Below are 23527 nucleotides of genomic sequence, written 5' to 3' on the forward strand. Positions count from 1 at the left end.
TAATCCTATTTCAAGCCATCCTTTCTTTGTTGTATAATTAAGCAGAAAAGTATTTTCACAATTAGAAATTAATTCTATATATAGCTAGTGAAAACACCTCCTTAAAGAAAACACAGATCTGTATTTTTCCAATGACAAAAGTAGAAATATTTAGACCCATCTTAATTGGTCATCTGTGCTAGGAGGTAATGAGAGTTACAACACACCAACACTGTTTTCAGCTAAGAATTATTAAGAAGAAAACTATCAGAATATCACTTAAAGACCTCACTGCAGATGGTTAATGACCTCCCTTTGGCAGCATCAGAAATCCAAAGGCTTGACATGGTATTTATAAATATTGGAACAGACCCTCCCTGCACATTCCTTTATCTGAATTTATTTTTTTTGACTTTGAGATGTTCTTCGGTTTGTCTTGATTATGCTTTGGCTGCACTACCTCAAACACTGCTGCTGTAGCACAACATAGAAAAACACTGTGGGTTCAATTTTGGGCTTTGCTACAGAATCCTGACCATCCTCAACTTTTAGAAGCCTCAACAGCAAGTTGGAGGAGAAGCTAAGATTGTCTTTTTTCTTCTTTTTTTGAGAGAGAGGTGGCAGACAACTTTAGCTGATGCAGTTTAATGGATCAAAAGAATAAAAAGAAGAGGTTTTTTGAGGGTGTTTATTTGGCTCACTAGCTGCCTTAAGTGATGATGCTGAGAATATAAACCTCACTGATCAGCTGGATGTGCAAACCATGGGTGCCTCCATGAAGGCTCCAGTAGAAGCCTGGGTCCATCACAGATTGGGCTGGGCCCCAGCGTGGGCAGCAGGGCAGGGGGGATTCTGCCCCTCTGCCCCCTCAGCTGAGCCCCCACCTGCAGAGCTGCCCCAGCCCTGGGCCCAGCTCAGGAAGGAGCTGGAGCTGCTGCAGCCAGGCCAGGGCAGGCACCAGGATGAGCAGAGGGATGGAGCAGCTCTGCTGGGAGGAAAGGCTGCCAGAGCTGGGCTTGTTCAGCCTGCAGAGGAGAAGCTCTGGGGTGACCTCACTGGGGCCTTGCAGGGCCTGAAGGAGCTGCAGGAAACCTGGAGAGAGACAATTGCCAAGGGCTGGAGGGACAGGACACAGGGAATGGCTTCCCAGTGCCAGGGGGCAGGGCTGGATGGGAGATTGGGCAGGAATTGTTCCCTGCGAGGGTGGGCAGGCCCTGGCACAGGGTGCCCAGAGCAGCTGGGGCTGCCCCTGGATCGGGGAGCAGCCTGGGACAGTGGGAGGTGTCCCTGCCCACGGCAGGGGTGGTACTGGTGGAACTAGAGGATCTTCAAGGCCCTTTCCAGCCCAAACCATTCCATGATTCAGTGAAGAAAGCCTTGTTGTTTTCAGAGCCTCTTGCTGAGGTTCCTCCTCTACCCCAGCAGGATCTCTCAAAACACCACAATTTTTTCTGTGCATGAGTTGCATCCTCATGCTTGCACAGTGAGTGGGGTGAACCTCAGCCACGGGTGAGGAATTCTGCACCTCAGCAGGAGTTCACATGTTGGGTCACACATCAGGAGAAGGCGAGCCAGACCCAAAGGAGCTGATGGGAGCCTGTCTGTCAGGACAGAGTTGTGCAGTGACTGAAAACCAATTGACAGATTCATTCTGCTCCTTGGGCAAGCCTGGCTGTGCCTTCTGTGCAGATCTCCCCGCACTGGGAGGACCACTTGACTCAAAACAAACCTCAGAACTGCCTTAAAACACCTTTAGTTATTACTTCTTAACCATTTTTCTCAGCATCTGCCACCAAACCTTTTATTCTTTTCACTTGCCCCCAAACATATGCACATGTACATATAAATTGCAGGGCCACTGTAGCATTTGCTCTGCTTTCCACAGCACACCAGAAGGGTTGTTTTTTATTTGAGAGGAGCTCAGAAGTCTTGTTTTCCAAGGTTCACAGCAACAATTCAGAGTCCTAGAAAGTCTTTTGATAGTAAAAATTAAATCTCTGTTTTATGAGAATTTAAGAGGTATTTGGGGTTTGTTATTAGAGAGTCTTAACATTATTCCCATTATTTTCTTTATTCCCCATCCTACTGTATGTAATTTTGTGTTGCCAAGGGAATACGACCCTGTAAATATGAGCAACATGATTTTCTTTTTTGTAATTTTAATGTAATTTTCCACTTAAAATATACATCATAGACAAAATACAAGAGAACATAGGAAGGGTCTTCTGAGAATTTTGTATGTCTGAGTCACGTTTTATCTCTGCATTTGCACCTTTTTTCCACTATGATTTTTTTCAATTTTCTGACTGCTTAGCACTCCACTGGAAAAAATGTCATAAAAAGTTATCTGGTTTTAGTTCTAATGAAACAATAATGACACCTTCTATTAGAGCAAGAGAGGATGGGTGGTGAAGGACCACAGTGTTGCAATTTTCTGACCCTCTGAAAAGTTAAATTTCAAGTGGAATAATGGCATTCTGGGGTAAATGGAGCAATTGTAAATAAGTGCTGTCATGTTCAGTAGCATCTAGCTCTGTGATTAAAAAAAAAAAATCTGTCATCTATTATGGTATGTCACTCAGAAGGAGGAAATTGTGGCAAATCAATTTACATTGCAGTCCTCCCACACTGCACGAGCCTTTCCGTTTCATTTTGGCTGAAATGAGAATTGAATCCTGGGAATTAGATTTTATTTCTTGCATATAAAAGATATAAGCAAGTTAAACTTTAATGCAGAAGAAAATAAATGAAAACATTAAAATTAATTATTCAAATTTAATCTGCTCCCCAGTTTTCCAGAGACCTGTAAATCTCATTTTAGCATGGCACTTTATGCCATTTAGGCAATGTGGTCTTTAAAACTGAAATAGGGACTCTGCAAGGAGCTTTCTGGACAATTTGATCATCTGTCACTTTGTGTTGTGTCGTTGCATTATTTCACAGATTAAAGGGAAGAGCATAAAAGGAAACTCGATGCCATGGCTCTGAAAGGGCATTGATGTTAAAACACAGATCTCTTCACTGAACTGCGCTTGATTTTAATTGCCACGTAGCAGGGATTAGCACAAAAAGGCAGGCAGTTCTGCTCCTTGTATCAGTTAGTTTATCACACCAGCTTTGGGACCACATTGTTGTAGGAGCTATTTAGGAGGGCTTTTACAGCTCAAAAACTGCCATTAACTGACATATTATACAAAATGCTGGAGGTTTTTTGTTTTTTGGGTTTTTTTTTTACAGAAAAGTCAATATCCAGGATAAACAATGCCCTATTGAAGCAGAGGTAAAAGTAGCCAGCTAGTGCATGTTCAGATATGGGCTTGTTTTCAATTTGAGCCAAATCTTCTAAGTTCTCTGTAGGTACCATAACCAGAAAAAGTCAGAGAAAAGTACAGAAAAGTGGGTTTGGTATACAGAATGGAGCATTTTTCACAATATATTAATTAAATGGTGACACAGGGTAGTAGCAGGTGGCAGGTTTATACAAATGAAAGAAATATATTCACACTAAGAGCTCTTTATAGTAGTGATAGTCCATACCAGCAGCTGCTTATAGACTCTATGAACATAGGATTCAGAAATTTTATGCTTTCTGCACCTCCTTTTCTTCTCTGTACTCCCATTAGGGAATAATCAGACACTGCTAGGACATACAACAGGAACCAGAGGATATCAACAGTCAGGTTTTAGGGGGTGGTTTTACAAACAGCAGGACCAGAGAAACTCTGACAAATGATTTTGTGGCTGTGAGAAGGAGATTTGAGTCCAAGGGGAGACAGGACATGATGTCATCCAGTACAGGAACAAATCCATTGGAAATTACTAAATGGACAGAGCACATGAGGCTCAAGGAATTCCCTTAGCTGAAAACGAATGAAAAATGCCTTTCTGTGTGCATGTGCGTGTGTGTGTATATATATAAATATATATCTATATATGAATATATTTTCCCTTTTGGATGTGCTTCTTTTGTTTTGTTTTTTTAGGGGGGGGTTTTGTGGGTTTTTTTGGGGGGGGGTTGGGTGTTTTTGTTCTTTTTTTTAAGATTTCTGTGAGCCTGGGTAGCCTGACAATCAAAACAGTTTATTCCACTGAGCTTGTATAACTGCCAAAAAGCCAAAAGAGTAATTTATGGATGCCACTCTAGCTTTATAGAGCTTTCAGGTTCATTTCTGCAGAATCATATCCTGTTGCTCTGGTTTACAATGGGATGTTTCCTGTGAAAAGAGAGCTTTGATTTGATTCTTTACTGTGCACAGGTGTGTCTGCATTTTTCCTAAACCTCCTTAGGCAAATATATAAGCAAGTCACTGGCACTCCACCTCTCTAGCCTCACCTAAAGAGAGGTAGAGAGAAATCACCACTTACCTGAGATGCCTCTCTGGGAGAAAAAAATAAACACCCTGTTCCTTCTGGTCTGAGTCCTTCAGACACTGCTGAGCTGGCGTGGTTACCTTTGGTTAGGAGCGTATTTTTAACCAAAGAAAAGGTCTACACAAATTTGTCATGCAGTATTTTTAGTTGAACTAATTTTTATACAGTTATCCAACTGATCTTTTTTCAGTATTAATTGGGCTAATAATCCGAAATATATCCCTCCACAACAATTTTAATGCTGCAGATGGTATAGTGCCAGCATCCCCTGAAGTTAACACAAGCCTTTTCCAGTCAGCCCTCAGGAAATGAGAAAATCCTGGGAGCAGGAACTAAGGACATCCCGATCGTGTGGACAGATAACATGAAGTGCTTGGGATCTGCTTTCAGCAGATCTGCTGGTTTCATCCCTATCACTGAGCTGAAAAGCCCCCTCAGGCACTGGCAGGTGGACAAGGAGGGTGATAAGTACCTGGTGTCTGCCAAGGAGCCTCCTCACATCGTATAAATCCTCTGTGTGCATGCATTCCTCTTTCGGTCCCTGCGTTTTTCATCTCAAGCACTCTCAAGCAGCGTTTCCCATTTTATGGCTGACATACCTTCGCCGTGGAATGAATCACCTACATGGCAAATAAGCAGGTAGCCAGGAGAATGACACATTTTGTGTTATAACCTAATAATAGTTGTTTCATTATCAGTATTTCTAACCTCTTAAATTACCATTATGCATGTTAGTGTCAAGTGACCCTCACAATCTTCTTTCTGCTGTGTAGTAAAATTGCGCAGAGGAGTTTACACTTCACGAAGGCATTGAAAATTACTGTGTAAATGCTCAGGAAATAGTTTATCAAAGAAGAATTTTGGAGAGTTAGTAATAATCCGTCAGATTTTAAAAGTACTGACAGCTGCTTTGATTTATACAGATGACAATGGTTTTCAGCCTGGTTTAAATACATAACTGGAGGACAGACAAGGTGCTGATAGCAATATATGTACAAAAAGCTTAATTTACTGTAACATCCAAACATGGTTTTGGCACATTGATGAATAAGCAACAAAGGCATGGACAATAACTGGCTCTCTCCACTATAAATGCTAGCAGGGTGAAAAAACAAGGATTTAAAATCTAAGTGCAACAAGAGCCTCAATTTTTGCTGTGAGAACTCACAGGAGTCTCTTGCTTGTGCAGACGGTGAAAGATTTTGCACTCTGATTGAGGCGAAAGCTCTTTGTGTTAGCTGAAGCTTTCAGCAAGTAACAGAAATGGGTGATTTAGGCTAAGAAGTGGTAAGGAAACCCTGGATTTTTGGCACTGCTGCAGTTGCTGAGGGAACATTACAGGGAGCACAAGAAGCACCAGGAAACTGGTATGGAAATGAGAATTTGTCCGCCGAACAAAGAACAAGCAGGTGTTTCTCTGTTGACTTTTCTTGTCATCCCCTGAAGGAGCAGGAATAAAAAAATGCAAGATATACTTTTCTAGGCCTGGTTTTTATTTTTACCTCCGTGGTGGTTTAATCTGTACATCAGATTAAAGGATACTGCATGGGTGGTGAAAGCTAAAGCTTGAAGACCCGTTTAGATACCCTACTTAGAACTCAATCTTTTCATCATATTTATTTTGTGCTAATTATTGTACAGGTTTCCAAATTAGTACATATTTTCGCATATTTTTACCAATTACACAGAATCTCAGACTGGTTTGGGTTGGAAGGGACCTTAAAGCCCATCCTGTTCAACGCCTGCCATGGGCAGGGACATTTTCCACTGTCCCAGGCTGCTCCAAACCCCAGTGTCCAGCCTGGCCTTGGACACTGCCAGGGATCCAGGGGCAGCCACAGCTGCTCTGGGCAAACCAAATAATTTCAATTATAAATTACATATAAACATAGATCAATAACTTCAAATATTTCAACAAACGCCGAAACACTTGTAACAAAATACTATTTCATAGTGACACTGCCAGTGCATTTGCATTTTATTTTTACTGAGTTTTATGCACGCTTACCATGAAGTATGCTGCAAAACCTAATGAGCTGTTCTTGATTAGCTGCATCACAAGGGGTGAGGCGGTGGCCGTTGTTTTTGCAGAATCCGTCTGAAGCCTCACATGATGTTCAAACCCATCGATCTGAAGCAGCACGTTAGATTGGGTGTTACATTGCAGTCATGCACTGCTCACACTGCCAGAACAAAAATTAAATCAGAATTACCCAGGGGTGGTAATGTTGTCACTAACAGTGTCTGTACTTCTTCTCAAATTCGTGGGGAGATTTTGCTCAATAGCTGTAATCCACACCTTTGCACTGCTGTCTACCGTGCCAAAATTGTGGGATTTAGCGAGCTGATAAGGGTGTCCTGAGGTGCATATTGATTTTATAATAGAAGTGTGTCACTTCCAAGACAAAAAAGGAGAGAAACTTTTAAACATTTTTCCAATTAAAAGTAACACTGGTGCCAGACTCATGTTAACTTAAAAGTTAAGTCAGTCACAGTACAGAAATACCCAATACAGCCTACATAGCTTGAAAAATAATTCATATTAAGATAACTGTGCTGTCTTGAAACAGCAGCAGCCTGAGCTGTGTTGTTGACATCCTGATTTAATTTTCCTGTGGATGTTCCATCCCCTTAAAACAAACAAAGGTTTGCATTTACACACCTTTACCCCGCATCCTCTTGCCTCCCATGGTTTTATCCACCACAGTAGTGCCACATTCGGAAGCGCAGGCTTTTGTAAAAACTCTAAATATTCTGCAGACATATGAAAATTAGCATTTATACACCAAAAGAGGAACAAATTATGAGACTAGAGAAGGTTTCTACTCCAACACAGGTAAATCTAATATCAGGGAAAACAACTGCAGCACGTGGTTACTGATCTCTCTTTTTATTTGTTACTTTAATGATCAAATGCAGTTGTAAGTATTTAATCTCTGGCTGTGTCAACACATTTCTAAGCTGTATTAAAATTCAGGTGGGTGTTTGAAATAATCAGCCCTCTGTGGGATGGTTTATGGTGGTGAGCATGGTATGAGTTACATTTTAAGCAGTAAGTCAAAAATAATGAATAGCACATTTTAAATACTTTCCTTTAGGAAGTACTCAGCTGGTTTTACTCTCCAGTGGAGTAAAAAAAAAAAAAAAAAGTTAGAGAGTTTAATTTTTAAGGTAACTAAGCAGATTGCAACATGGATGAAGAGGGCTAGGTGACTGCGTGGCTACTGTCCAGTAGTAAAACAGTTTTGGAAACAAATGATGAAAGACTCCTAACTGAGCAGCTGTGGGAAGTTTAACCTTTATATTTTCTGCCTGTCACTGGTGGAGCAGCTGCTGCAACAGCTCCCAGCACTGTTCCAGGCAGTGGAACAAGAGACAAGCAAGGCTAATCTGTGTGCTCATGGGAACTGAGAGAGTAAGACACGACATATTCCCCTCTGGAGCCCATGAAAGCCCCACTAATTTAAGATCACAGTTACAAAAGGCAGAAGAAGGTTCATGGCTCATGGTTCCTTGCATCAGCTTGTGGGAAAGAAAAAAACCTGGGTAGTGTACCTGCACTTTTTTTGTGTGCTTCTATTTCTAGTTTGCTGTGGATGAAATTGCAATTTCTTGGGGTGGTCTGGCAACACATCAGCTGTGTACATAAATGTGAATTGTTTTCATGCATGCAGAGATACCCTTGGAACAACAGGGGTATAATTTAATACAGATAAAATTATCAGCATTTAGGAAGGCAAAAACCATATGTCATATTGCTTCATATTGATCTGATATTCTGTTTAGGAAAGGTTTGGCTCCTGAAGGATTTTGTGCAGATAAAAATATATATTGCAGAGCTCTACATGAAGTAGTACATAAAAAATACTGGCAAGTCCCATCTCATTTATTTTAATTCAGCATTTTCTCCTCAGAAAGGTTAGTCCCATATTTCTCCAGGATCATTAAATTTCATCTGCTGTGCAGAAATAAGCCTGACTTCTCTGATATGCAGCCTGAGAAACCACAAACAAATAAAACACAGTGTTCCATATGCAGAATGCTTCCTTCTGTTGCAATGGCAAATTTAAGACACACAGGACGTGACTTAAGTTCAGCAAAGGACTTGTCAACAGGTTAAAGGCGTTTTCAGTGCCCAGTAAAACTTTGTTTGTCTTATTTTGACCTAAAATATTTTTGTTGATTTTCAGAAGAGTCAGCATACCAGTTAGTAAGGGTGAGTGCAGGTAAACTGGTGCAGGAAGCAATGATAAAAGGAGGCTATTCCTGCAATATTCAAAAAAATATTTGAGGGAGCATTGATGTGTATAACAAATAAGAAATCACCTGCATGCATCAGTGAGAATGTAGCTGAGACAAGGTTTGCAGGGAAGATGGATATCCCTTATGTGCCCAGCTGATAGGCTTGCTGCCATTTACAGGAAGAGCCTGTCCTTAATTTCCCCTGCTTTCAGGTAGTATTGAAGCATTCTTAGCTGCCAGTGCAGGACTAAGTGCATCCTGCTGCTCACAGATTTGCTTTGAAGGACCTTCAAATGTGGTTCAAAAATGAAGATAACTGAGAAAATGGGAAAAGGGAGGCGCAATGACAGGTGATTGTTGTTTTCTAATGATATTAAACTGCATAAATCACGAAACGGTTTGAATTTGTGAGGTGTCACCTGCCTGCTCACTGGGGTAAAAACTGTCCTCATGGATGTTCTGCAGAAGGTGCTGTCCACAGTGAAGCTCCAAGGCTCATTTATTGATCCCACTGTTGGAAAATACTGGGATCAATAAATTGGAACATGAAAAGGGCTCGTGCCTCCTGTGTAATTTCATGTTTTGCTTAGACTGAGAGCCTTCAGATATTTCAAACCTTCTAAATGAAAAGTCATTGTTTTCTGATACTGTATGGCCGTGGCATCCAGAGCCTACAGAGGGAAACATCAACCTCAGACTAAATAAAAGTAACGTAAATAAAAGTTCCTGATTTTTCACATAGTTTTGCTGAAAACTTTTAGGGGCTTTATATCATCCAATATGCCCTTGGCACCATTAAAATTAAAATTCTCAAGCTGTGCCAAAGCTGCCCAGACACAACAGCCACAACATCCCACAGAATTTTATTCACCTTTTTTTCAATTATATCACCTTCACTGCATCTCCCAGTCTTTGATTTCCTCTACTCCAAGACTTGCATTCAGCAATGTTTTTCTTTTCTAAATTGTCTTCTACTTCAACATCTGCTTTCACCTGATGATGGTTAAATTTATTATAAATACATTTTTATATCTGTATAGACAGAGAGATATAAAAATCCTTTTGTATTTCTTCCTGGCATGGGGAAACGCAGTGCTATGGTAAGGGGTGATCTCAGTCCAGAAATAATTTAGAATTTTGATGGAAAACTAAATTAAGGAGTATTTCAGGGGAGAATGCACACATAACCTCAAGAGCAACTTCACAGATCAGGAAAACCATTAAGCAAAAATTACCTAAGTTTTAAATATGTGTGTCTGAATATGTGCAAGTGTATATATCGCCGTGTGTGTGTGTGTTTGTGTGTACATCTATAGATGATATAGAAATAGATAATATAGATATAGATGATGGAGATATAGATGACAGACAGCAGTAGAGATGATAGAGGGAGATAGAGATAGATGAGATAGAGACAGAGGTAGAGATAAAAATAGAGATAGAGATAGAGATATAGAGATAGAGATAGAGATGATGATAGAGGTAGAGACAGAGATAGATGATATAGATTAAAAATAAACATGAGTATTTCTATAATAAAAGAGCATTTTTTTGACCACAAAGGACTTCCAGAACAAAAAGGAGGACCCTCCAAGTGTACTGAAAGAGTTCCCTTATTTAAATGTGAGGTTTTCTTCCAAAACTTTGTGTAGGAATTTCTGTCTGAGTTTTCAGTGCACCCTGCATGAGTCATTTGTGCAGCGCCAGGGATGAATTGTGTTCCTTGGTACCACGCACACCTCTGATGTTTCACCCTGCTCTGCTGAGCTGCAGCCAGTTAAAGAGTCTCCACAGGGCACTCCTCCCACCTGCTGTCAAGAGCTGGTGCCATCTTACAGCACTCTGAAATAAAAGCTCTTTCAGAATCCTGCAGGCATTAAGACTCCCAGGCAATCAAAACGCAGCCAGGCTGCAGCTTGCAGATAATTTCACTGCCCCCAGCCAGTGGGGCTTTCTGTGAGGCATCCCAGCGAAATTGAAGGGATTATGTGGGGTTTTTCTTGTTTCATTTCTAAAAAGCCACTGTCCATTTCAAAGGCATGTTGTTCGGACAAGCGAAATGCATCTGCTTTTTCTTTAAGGTTCTCTTTGGCAGTTGAATGTGTAATCAGAAATGGAAGTAAGGAATGCAGGAAAGACAACTTTAAAAGCATGATTGTCCATTGCTGATTCAGCCTCTGATCTTTATGCTCTTGTGCACCAGCAGGACTGCAGACATAGAATCATGGAACCATAGAAGGGTTTCGATTGGGTGGGAGCCTAAAGCCCATCCCCCAACACCCCCTGCCATGGGCAGGGACACCTCCCACTGTCCCAGGCTGCTCCAAGCCCCAATTTCCAGCCTGGCCTTGGACACTGCCAGGGATCCAGGGGCAGCCCCAGCTGCTCTGGGAATTCCATCCCAGCCCCTGCCCACCCTGCCAGGGAACAATTCCTTCCCAAGATCCCATCCAGCCCTGTCCTCTGGCACTGGTAAGCCATTTCCCCCTGTCCTGGAGCTACTGATCGTCGCAAAAAGTCCCTTTTCTGCTCTCCAAGTATCTCTCCAAAACCAAAATTCAAAATCTGCAGCCATCGTAGGATCATCATCTCAACCTTTAAAATAAATTACTGTATATAAAAGATAATATCAACATTCATACAGCCTGATTGCAGTTGTAATTCTGGATATACTGGTAAAATATCATCATGTTTACATTTGCTGTGAATTTAGGAGTTATTTACTTGAGTCACAGTGCCACAAGTAAAACCACTGCTGTGAGCAAGATGTCCACTTTCTACTAAGAAAATCGACACTTTTTTGTAGTAGATACTTTTTTTTTTTCCCCTCAGTCTGCCCTGTTGCTCTTGTTCATAATATAGACCTCTTTCCACAGAGAGTCACAAGGTACTTCTGGATCAGGGTAGCCCTTAAGTGTTTATAGAATCAGGGAATCACTTAGGCAGCCCTTTCAGTGAATATATTTTTCCTCGTGTCCAATCTAGACCTCCCCTGCCATAAAGTCAAAAGTATCTGCAGGAAAAGCTTCCTCTGCCTCGTGAGTGGTTTTGCAGCTTAAAGGGACTGGAATATATCACTCAATAGCCTTGGGGGATGATCTGTGCCTTGGGGTGAGACCCCTGGCCTGTGATATAAGAAGGTCAAGTTCACTGAGCTTGTAACTCCTTGTGAACTCAGGGTCTCTGATGCCTGGACCTGTGTGCCTAAAGCCAAGGGGGTTTTTTTGCTGGAGCTTGTGGGAATAACTACACTGGCCCTTGTTCAAAAAGCAGGTTAATCAGCCCTTTTTGTGTGTGTTTTGTGGCTAAAACGAAGACAGTTTAATCCCAGCTGAAATGCAGCGCAGTGCTTGCTCTGAGCAGAATATTCTTACTCAGTCCCACAAAGCCTTTAAGTCTGGCTAGCTTAATGTGACATTTGGGGAAAACACAGCAGTTATATTCCCCATGGGTGTACCCCGGGCAGGTGGTTAAAGGCAAGGCTGGTGGCAAGACATTTCTGTAAAGACTTGCTTGGAATCAGTCAGTGAGGAAAAACATTAAAGATTATGTTTCTCAAAATAAATAAATTTTCTATTAATCCCCGTGCTTTTTAAAATACAGGTTTTTTTCATGGGAAAAGCAAACATTTTCGCTATCGGATATCACAGCAAATTGGAAAAATATACTCTTTCACTGAGTCATCTGACAGAAGAACAATAATCTGCCGCAAGACACAAATTACTGCTGATTTGTGTTACAGTAATAGGGTTATACTTTCTTCTGCCTACAGAGCAAATGCTTAGGGAACAGTCCACTCTGTGGAACTGCAATGCATGAGTGAGAAACATCTACTTACATGCAGTGGAAAAAACCCAACTTTTTATTTGAATCTTGATGGAAAATGCATCTACAAAAAAAAAAAAAAAAAAACAAAAACCAAAGGTATTTTATTTTTATCTGCCAGACAGTGTAGGGCCTTGCATTCTGATAGAAGCTAATTTGCATTGGCACATGGTTTCACATGGAATTTTTGTTGCTACATGCAATTGGTAGATAGTCAAGTTTATTTCTATGATTTATACACCTAAAACTATGTTTAAACCCCTGTCATATGAAAGTGGATGTGCCACAGCACCTCCCACATGCTCAAAGTTGACTGAAAAATTCTGGGTTTCAAAGTTGAGGTTGACTTAAAAATTTGCTTTCCCAAAAGGTGCAGATTCTCTGATGGTAAACACTGGGTTTTGGTAAACCAGACTTATACCTACCTGACAGAGCAAGGGCTGCAGGAGCTGTTTGAAAGATTAATCTTTGAGAAAGGAACACTGGCAACAAAAGGGGAAAAAAAAAAAAAAAAAGGCAAGAAATATTTAATGGATCTACAAGGAAAACACATTGCCCAGAGCTGAAAACATGTTCCTTTCAGATTCCTTAATGCTGTGATTTCACAGACTTCTCCATGTGCTGGCGTTCAAAACTTTTACGATGTCGACTTTGTTAATAATTTATCACCTCCTATCAGTGTGCTCTTCCATGGCAGAGCACAGTTCCCTCTCTGTGCTGTGTGCAGATCTTTGTTAGCTGCACCACATGTCAGCAGGGGTTGTGTGGGTATATGCAAATATAGAATTTGCAAATACTTTGCCTCAGATATTACTTTCTTTGGGATCCAGCCTTGTTGACTGTAAGAAACTGTTATGTTTTTGAGAGGATGTTTTACACTTCTCCAGCCATAGCTGCACATTTCTCTTTTCCTGTCTTTGGTTCAAGAAAACCCTGTTGTTTTCTTCTTTTACAGAAATATTGGTTGCAATTAGTTGTGGCTGAAGTGGTCCTAGTGAATTTTGGAATATTAAGAAAGAAACATTTTCACTGACCTGCTCAGCAAGAAAATGACCTATAATTTTTTTCTATCTAAATCTTTATTAAGTCAATTGAAGAAAGCAGCAAGCATGATGTTGGGAACGTAGGTATAGTTATTTATACTGGAAATAGTGGTGATATTATTTAATACTTTTAACCTATCTACAGCAGGACTTTTAAAGGTCATCTCAAAGATATGGCCTTTAACAATCAGTGAGTCCATTCTGAGCATTCCACGAGTATTACAGAGGTTTTATGTGCAGGAACCCACTCATGGTTGTGTTTGAGTTCTAAAAAACCCACCTTCTTTGTTTGTTTTTTTTTTTTATAACCCAGGAAGTTCTTAGTCCAGTGTTCCTTTTGGGGGAACCATCACTTTTGGCATTTTTTTCAGCCTCAGCCAGCTAGATCCCAACTTTCTTAGCCTTATAAAAAAATATTTAAGACTCTGGTCTATGTTGAATGAAAGGCTGAGACAGGTATATTTATGTGTCTGCATTCTTTTCATGCTCCCACATGGGTTAGGGTGCAAACAGAGTGTATTAATTTAAAGAAATGAAGAAAGAAATATTTTTAAAAATTACTCTTGAGGGCTAAAAATGAGTTTTAGGGGTCATTCACAGACAGTCTGTCATTTTCCTCTACCTTAATTCCAAAACAGACATAGCTTCAACCATCACACTCCATGTCCACCTCCAGTCTTCTGTGTCAATTTCTTTTTCAAAATGAGAAGAGTATAGATAAATTTAGGAAATATTTTGTCTGCATTGATTTACCCTGTTGCTTATACAGTAAAACATCAGAGCTCCTTTAATTAATTATTTAACAGTAAAGAGGAAGGAATAGCTGTCATTTATTATTAAAAAAAAAAATTGTTGTAAAAATTGAAATGCTCTTCTTATTTATATGAAAAGTCATGGAAAACATTCTAGGTGAAAATGAAGCATTGTAAAATTTATTACTAAATTTAGAATATTTTGGCAGTCATATTTTCACTTTTGGCATTCATATTTCGACTTCCTGACCTGTTCTGAAAATGAAACAACTTCATACATAATTTTAAACTCTCTTCTGTAGAAATTCTTTCCACTATTAAAAGGGTCAATCTTTTAATTATATGAAAAGTAACATTCACACTGCAGAGACAAATCAATTCTCTTAACAATTCTGAATACTAAAGATCTGGTTGCAGACCAGCTTTACTTAATATTTAATTTAATATGGTGCAGTTTGAATTGGCTGACAGTGTGCCTGTGGGTTCTAGTTTAAAATCAGGGTTTAAACTGTTTGAAAGTCCATTTAATCCAACTTTCTTGTTGAAAATTCTGATGGTACCTCCCAGTCAATCAGTTTTTGTGGAACTTCCATCGTGTAGGCTTTAGAATGGAATACATATATGTCAGAACTGGTGAAAGTTATTCAATTTTTACTTCTACTTGGTATGTGGAAGTCCACTCTCATGGCCCTTCTTTTCATTACCTGAAACAAGAAGCCAGGCAGACCTAATGGACAAGATGTAGACCAGCTTTTTCAAAAGCAAAATTCTTCACTTCTTATCTCTCAGAATATTGAGGGGCTTGTTATGTCTGGGGGTTTGTGTTTGTTTGTTTGTTTTGGGAGGGGTTGGTGGATTCGGTTGGTTTTTGTTTGGCTGATTCCTTTGGTTTGGGGGTTTTTTTGTTTGTTTTTTTTTCACTTCTGACAGCAGGTAGTGATTTGTTTATTTCTTTTTTAACTTTGGGGAACAGGAAAATATTTTCCCATCTAGCTCCAGGTCTGGTCAAGGCTTTCAGCAGAGCATTAATCCCCTAAATCAGCCACGGCTGGTGCTCCCTGTGCCCCGCAGTCGGTGCAGAGCCGATAAAGCCTCATGGGGTGCTTTGAAAGCCAAGAAAATACATCTGTGCCAGATCAAAGGCAGAGCTGAGTCCCAGGGTTGGATCTTTCCTGCCAGGAGCCCAGGCTTGTTTTGACCAGAAGTCTATTTACCAAGCTCTGCAAGAGGGGCTCCAGGGTGTCCTTTCGACTAATAACAGATAATCTTTCTTATGTCCTGCAGAATGAAGATTAATAGACCTTTTAATTGCGTTCAAGCAAGTATATTATGAGATTATTGCCTCAGAAGTGAAAAGACATTCGGTCTAAAAGGGAAAAGAAATCTGATTTCTTGTGTAAACCTGGAAAAATACTTCTCTAGCTGAAAAAGGCACAGCTGTTTCCTACACCATAGTGTACACATTGTATATTTTTCTGCTCGTTATTAACAGTGTATCACCGGGAAAAAAAGCTTGCCCTAATATTTCAGAGGGTAGCACACACACCAAAAAAAAAAAAAAAAAAAAAAAAAAGAAAGGAGTTTCCTGTTGTTTTCAAAGTCTAGTATCACAGTTTTGACATTTTTAGTTTATAGCTACAGCAGCATAGCTGTATGAACTAGGTTATGCATAATAACCCCTGCTGACTGATGGGCAAAGTCATTCCTAGAAACAATGGCTGGGTGATGCTGTCTTGTCTGTATTTCCTATGAAAATAGGAGTTATGCAGTCACAGCTTTTAAACACAAGGGGGAACTTCCAGCCTTAACCCCACTTATCTTCTGGGCAGACTTAGCTTCACCTATAGGCAGGTTTTCATTAGTGTTTCCACAGTTCAGTAGTTATATTAATTATTAGTCACTTTGCAGTATCTGGTGTGCAAGCTTATCTTCACTCTGCTCGTTGATCTGTAGCCCAGATACTCATATATTATTGAGATATTTTTATGTGCTGCAGAAAATATTTCCAAGGTTATTAATTACCTGAGGGGAAAAAAAAAACCGACCAGGTAAATAATGAACTTCCATATTACCCCCATTACTTTTCATTTTAAAAACAAAATGAGCTGCTCGTGTGTAGATGAGCCTGTTCATGATCCCAACAGTTTTCACAAAGATATTTATCAGTGCTGGAATAAAAGGTGTTGTATCATCCCCTCTACTGAAAGCCTAGCTGAAGTTGTGATATTTCATTTTTGGGGAAGGATTTTTGTCTTTTCAGGCGTTGCCTCACCTGTCTTTGACTTTGGTTTAAAACCCATAATGCACCAAAAACCCCAGACAAATGAAAGCAAAGACACCTACATTTCTCCTGGCTGCCTTTTGAAGTGCTGCTATGTAATATTACCATCCCCCCTCTTCCCCTTTCCATCACATGCCATTCTGAAATCTATGGTTAAGTACACCCTTCCTCCTTCCCCTGCTTATATTCCAAATTTTCTTCTCCATGTTGTGGCCAGTATTTCGCTGCTGGTTTACCCCCTCCAGCAGCTGAGATTCCCAGTAATGGTCTTCAACAGAAAACTAAGGAATCTCCACTGGGGCAGAGCACTGACAGGAAAATCTTACTGATACATTTTCTTATCAACCTGAGATATGTTTCAGTAAAATAAAGAGAGGTAATAGAACTCCTGTCTTGCTCTTCTCTATATCTGATGGAGTGGGACAATCTTATCATCTCAACATAATTTATTCTTTATTTATAAACTGAAAGAAAGACAAGCAGAAAGGCAAATAGTCAGTATTTTAATTCTTTTTTAACCATGTAATTTTTCTTTTCTGTGCTGTATTTTCATCCCTAGTCACAGCCAAAAAATTTGATCAAAAGTTCTCACTATCATTATTATAAGTACAGGAAGATCTACTGTAGATTATGTCTTCCAGAAATAAAGCTACTTCTTATTATCACACAAGACGATGAAATTTTTACAAATTTTGCCTTTTTGGCTATTATACAAAGAAATGAATGTAAATAAAATTCCTTTTCTCATTTCCTTGTCTATTTCTGTCCATAAATAGGTGCTGGGATCAGTGGCTTGCACTGCATAGTCACTGCTGGCAGTAGTGTCCAGCTGAAGGGTTTCACAGAAAAGCAGCCTAACGCACAGTCAGCGTGTCATGTCATCATCGTATTCACATTTCTATTCTCTCTGCTCTGTTTTAATGGCTACATTTTTTTCTGCCCTTGGCTTTCCCACAAGAACTCCGACTGCTTGACCTAACACAGGACAGTGCTCCAGATTTTATCAACTCTTGGAGTGCATTAATGCAGCTCAAAGGCTTCTCCGAGCTCCACCAGATGTCTAAGCCTGCTTAATCACTGGTAATTTAATGGGCTATTTTTAAATCTCCTGGCATCCTCAAGGGCTGAAGAGCTCTGAGTGTTCCACAGCAGAGAGACAGACGTTTTATTAGTGGTTTCTTGACTGTTGGTAGCCAATGCAGCCAAATGTGTCATCTCTGCAAAAACCCTCTAATCATGATTACAGCAAGAATATCCCGTGCACAGATGTGAAATACCCAGTGGTGGGAGAAAAGGTTATAGATTTGATCATCACTGATGTTACCATTTCAAAAATCTGAGTTTTCCTTCACTTCAGACCTTAAAATACCTGGTACTACCATTTCCCTTGTGAGTAGTGCCTGATAAGTTGTGAGAGTTATCCAGATCCACGGAATTCATTCTGGTTTGCAGGATCAGGAGGAAAACAGCATTACCATGTGCATGCTGTGGGCAGGATTTATCAGGGTGCTGATACAACCACAGCAGATCATCTGCCTTAAAGCTCCCAGAGGAAACAGGCAACAAACTCCCTCTGGCACTTTTGAAAATCCAACTCTTAAGGCTAAAAATTTCTTTTTTTTTTTTTTTTTAATATTTTATATTTGAACTATCAATGCAATGGGATTATTCACAGCTTAGTGAAGTGGGGTTATGGAAATCTGGTCTGTAAGAAATACATACTGCTCTGAAAATGGCCACGCAGTTGATCATGTACACCTGTTTTACCTGAATTTTTACTGAAACGCTGAAAAAATATTACAGTAATTTAGGTGGATGTTTTCCTCCTTTTCCAGGAATATCTGTATAACAGGGATTATTAAGTATGTAAATAGAGTAAGGAAAGATTCACACAATCTGTACTTCTTATGAAGTAGCTGCTAATGTGGAAATAAGGTAACTTTTCAGCCTGGTTGTGTGTTTCACTCTGAAATTTTCAACATAATGTCCTGGGAGGTATTTCTGATGGCCCATGGAGGTTTTAAACAGCAGGCTTCACCCTCCAATTTGTCTCTTTTAAATTGTACTGGAGACAGCTGATGGTACATGAAATTCTTCCTAACCTGTTTCTTTAGTGCAGTGACTGCAGCCGTAAAGTCATTCAGAGGGAAAAGCAATTAAGAGCAATAAGAAAATAAGACCAGTATTTATTATCATAGCCTAGAGGACTACAGGCATTAAAAATATAGTGTCACAGTGTTAAAATCATGTTGAAGGCCTAAGCTAAAATGAAAAAGAAGCCAGCAAAACAAATCCCACATTTTTAAAGGAGAAAAAGAGTGACATTCCAGACTTACCTTATTTGAAAACAACCCATCTCTACCTGGGTTTGAGAAGAAGTTTAATTTTAAACATATGGCAGCTGATATAGCTAATACAAATTCAATTAAATGAAAATATTTTTTATATTTTATTTTATTTTATTTTACCTAGAAGGCATGAAAATCCTGTACAGCGGAATATTGATCAAAATGCTAAAAAAAGTTTCTTTCTATCAAATTATGGCTTCTTCTAGAGCAATTCATTTTCTGGCATAACTTTCTTTAATTTTTTCAGGTTATAGATATTTACCCTAATAATATATATTTAAGTAACTACACAAAAAAAAAAAACCAACAAACCCTCTCTTACATAAGATGCTGTGATGAAAATTAGATTTCTCCACAAAGGACATCTAGTTGCTTGACTGGTTTTTTCCCATAAAAGTTTTTAGATCCAATTGGTCATGATGGATTATAGTTTGGGTTGGTTTGGGGTTTGGGTTTTTTGGGGTTTTAATAGGGAAAAAAAGCCTGAAATGCTGAGTTTCAGTTTACAAAAGAGAAGTGCTGTTGAAATGTTGTTAGAAACATACAGGTGTTGCACATCTGCAGCAGGCATACCATACCAGCACTAATCTTCCTTTATATCCAGATTTTGGGCATGGAGGAGAGTGCAAAGCACCTTCATCTGATGCAATAAGATAAGGAGAGCTGCATTTCTGCCTTTTTGCCATAGACACTGCAATCCTGTCCCTCCTTTTCTTGTGCTTGGGTACAGGTAGCAGCTCTGAGTGCACCATTTTACCCTGGAAAAATCAAGGGAATCGTGAGGTCTTAAATGAAGAGGAAATAACCCACTCAGGACAGGTTATTTGCCTGGAAAGGACACTGGACTCTCTTGGTGGGGTCTGGTGTCCAGCCATGAGTTTCAGCCATTACCTTAAGTATCCAAAACTAATCTGAGACCTCACTGCAATATCAGGATATTTAACAGGCAGGTCTGCACTTTGGTGAATTAGCAGCTGGAGATAATGGTGGCCTTCTTTTTTTCAGTCCCTTAAGGGTAAGAACTGCCCCCACCTTGGCAGTGCTTCCCTCTTATTGCCATATGCATTCGATCCAGGTTCTGGTGATTTTGTATTTGCCAAGTAGATTAGGATTGCCCAGCATTCATCAGTGTTATCTGACGAGTGATTAAAAAAGGAAAAACAGTCTACAGGATCACGAAGGTAGATGAAAGAAATCCTGTGGGGAAAAAATGGCATGTCTAAAATTGAAAGAAAAGCTGAACTCAGGATTGGCTATAGTGGGAAGAGAAATACAATGTCTGCATAAGGACAGAACTAAGCTGAACATTTTAAATGCTCCTGAAGTGATGAACAGCTGAAGGTCAGATGAGCCAGTTCACCATTATCTTCACTGTGAAACAGGGCACCGGTTTCCTGGCACTCCCGGGAGTGAACAGGGTGAACACTGAGGGTTCTTTCTCCTCCTTTAACAGCACGAGGTTGATGAGGAGTGTGTTATTTCTGAAGACAGTCTTCACTTTTCACGCACTGGTTCACATGACGGGCTATCCTCACAGAGCATGGATTCCCTTCACATTAAATTAAGCCAGAAGACGTGCTGCAAAAGTAGGTCCAGGGTATCTGGATGTGGAAGCTTTGCGGCACAGCTGTGCAAACACCCTGTTCTGTGTTGTCAGTTTTGCAGGTCTGCTCTGGCTCCCCGGTGGTGTCTGTCAGTGTGAGTGCAGTCTAACTGTGCCTGGTTTCCCAGTCTCTGGCATTTTGGGCAGCATGGTTGGGTTTGGCCATGTGTTGGAGAACAAGAGAATGGTTGAGGTTGCAAGGAACCTCTGTTGATCATCCCGTGAACTGCACACTTACACAGAGCTCCTGCTGCACACCTGTGCAGTGCCCCATTAGAAATGTTTCATACTCAGGTGCATTTATCTTTGTGCTTCCCCTAAATTAATTCTCCTCCAAACCACGCTGAATTGTCTGTAACATGTGAAACAAGGTGGGAAAAGGGAAAAGGGAATAGTTATAGCCCAAGAGAGTTCTTTCAGACACAAGATGTTAAACTGCCTTTTGATCAGCTGCTTGTAGAAATGTACATTAACTGTAGACCATGGCTCTTCTTGTAACCAGCTAATGATCCTATCAGTTGCAGACTAATTGCCTCTACCTCCTTCTAAATTCTGTTGCATTGAAAAAGCCAGAGTCACATTCTAATCCTTTTAATCACATTCAGCTTTGAAGGGTGCATACTGGTTGTGTGTTAATTCAACTTCTCTCCCTCGTAATTTGTTTGATTGCCTGTTACTTGCAAACTGCACTAACTGAATAAAAGTGTTCTGTGTCCTGATGGGAAGTTACGAGTTTCATTTAAGCTACTTTAGTGCAGATGTTTTACCTAGAAAGTGGTGTAAATTCTCCTCACCTTTCTGCTTTAAAGCAGTTTCAATACGAAGAATGGAAAGCAAGGTAGAAGGTAATGAGGCTACAAAGTAAAAGCTGTATTTCTTTAATTTAAATAATCATCTTTATTGCCTGGAGGCTTCTCTTCTGCTTATGAATAAATAATTAAATAAAACGCTAAAATATGAGATGGAAATGCTGGTGCTATATCCTTTATTGTTTTCCTTCATCTCCAGCAATATTTGTCCGTATTGTCAAGACCTAGAAGAGAGTCTATTTATTCATTACTTCTTTTTTCACTTTTTTTTTTTAGATAAATATGCACACACATGTTCTGCACAGTCCTATATGAGTCTTTTTGAAAAAAACCAGCATATGCCAAACTGCCTTCCGGCTTCCCACATCATTTTCTGAACAAGAGTGCAAGGCCACTGGATATGTCCTATAAGCACAAAATAATCATTACTAGGACATTTTTATTAACACTGGATCTATGTGATAATAAAGATTTATTGTGATTCTACCTTTGGAATCCCCTGGATCTTAATGAGAATTTTTTTTTTTTTCTCCCTGTTCTGATTTTCAAAGAGGAGTACTCTGAGTATCATGGCCACATTAAATATTTGTGAAATCCTCTCAGCTCACTTTCAACATTTTAAAAATAAACACCTGGTTTTGTGGAGTCATTTTTTCAAGTTAACAGGAGAAACACTGACTTTTAGTAGAAGAAGCATTCTCTGCTAAAAAGTGGTTACACTTGTAAAATGCTAATGACAAAATTATTTATAAAGAGATTCTAAAGTTGACTCTGAAATGTTTCGTTCAAAAGCTGCCTGAAAGTGTGGACCACTTAGTGATTCCCCACCAGATCAATCTTTTTAGAAAAACAGACTATTCATTTAGACTCCAAAATATTTGGAAGGAAGGTCTGGAGACCTGGTGTTTATTAATTCACGAAAGACTTTTTAATAATTAGCAGTGCTCAGTTCCCAGAGGCCCACTTAGGCTGTGGAACCCAGCTCCCCTGCACTCCTTAAAGAGAAAAGTCCCTTCAAGCCATCCATGAAAGCTTCCAAAGCAGGCTCCTGCTCTGACTGGCCACTGATTGAGTCCTTACCTCTCTCTGTTGAACAAGGAGAACACAGAAAGAGTTTTGCCTCCCAGGAACCTTCACATTCTGGGGTGCCCCAACATTGCTACTGGCAGTAAATGATGGCAAAAAATTAGCACATTCTGGTAAAACCAAAATTTTTGAACCCTCTGCAGACACTGACATTTCCCCTTACTGTTTTGGTGTCTCAATATTGAATATTTTAAGTCATTTCTTTCCTTAAAAGTATTTACTACTCGTTATTTGCTACTATTTGCTCAAATGTTGGGCTCTCCAGGCTTCCTTTGTCTGATTGCCCTAAACAGTCATTTTTCTCTCCTGTTCTCATAAATGTACTCTTACATTTTTCTGTGTTTTCTTCTTTATAGAGTCACAGAATCCCAGAATGGCTTGGGTTGGAAGGGACATCAAAACCCATCCAGTGCCACCCCTGCCATGGGCAGGGACACCTCCCACTGTCCCAGGCTGCTCCAAGCCCCTTTCCAGCGTGGCCTGGGACACATATCCAAACCCCAATGTCCATCTTTCAAAGTCATCATCTAGGACCAGCTGACTTCTTAAGCTCATTTGTTTTTGTTTCTCTTCTCCTGATTAATTTCTTATGTTCCACAGCACGTCTGTTCTCCTGCCCAGACCCACATCCCATCCAACATGAGTTTGCTCAGGGGGCCTCGGCTTCCCAAAAACCCAGCACTTCAGCATTTGATCAGCCAGAGAGTCTTTGTTTCTTCACATTCTCTTTTTAGTTTTTTTTTTTCTGTGAAACCGTATCAGTCATCTGCTTGTGGAGTTCAGCACTCGTCTCACTTTACTGCAATATTTTTACTCTTAGCTTCTCTTGCCTGATTTAACAGACAATATTAAAAATGCCGACTGCTTCACAGCCATTTGTTGTTTGAAATAAATCTCCCTTTTTTTTTAATTTTTTTTTTTATTTTTACTGGCTCTCCACATTGCTGGAGGACACAGAAAGTGTGTGTTATACTCTCAAATTTCAAGAAAATATCAGTTTTGATAGGGAGTTCAACTCCTTCATTCTGCCTCTGAAATTAAATTATTAGGTCAATTTACTTTTGTTATTGCGTTTTCTTTCTTGATCATTTTAATCCAAGACATCTGGCCCAAATCTATTACATTCAGTGTTGGGTTCTGGTTCAAAAAGAACTGATCACAGACATGCTGACTCACATGGAAACCACT

The 23527-nt window shown here is 39.9% G+C and overlaps 1 protein-coding gene across 1 annotated transcript in view; it reads left to right on the forward strand.

Annotated features, from left to right (window-relative positions):
• The window catches only part of EDIL3 (EGF like repeats and discoidin domains 3), a 178120-nt gene that overhangs the window by 140625 nt on the left and 13968 nt on the right, over positions 1–23527 (forward strand). The gene's annotated exons all lie outside the window — the stretch shown is intronic.

The sequence above is a fragment of the Corvus brachyrhynchos genome, unplaced genomic scaffold (genome assembly GCF_000691975.1).
Source record: "Corvus brachyrhynchos isolate BGI_N302 unplaced genomic scaffold, ASM69197v1 scaffold376, whole genome shotgun sequence".
In the NCBI taxonomy this organism is placed as follows: domain Eukaryota; kingdom Metazoa; phylum Chordata; class Aves; order Passeriformes; family Corvidae; genus Corvus; species Corvus brachyrhynchos.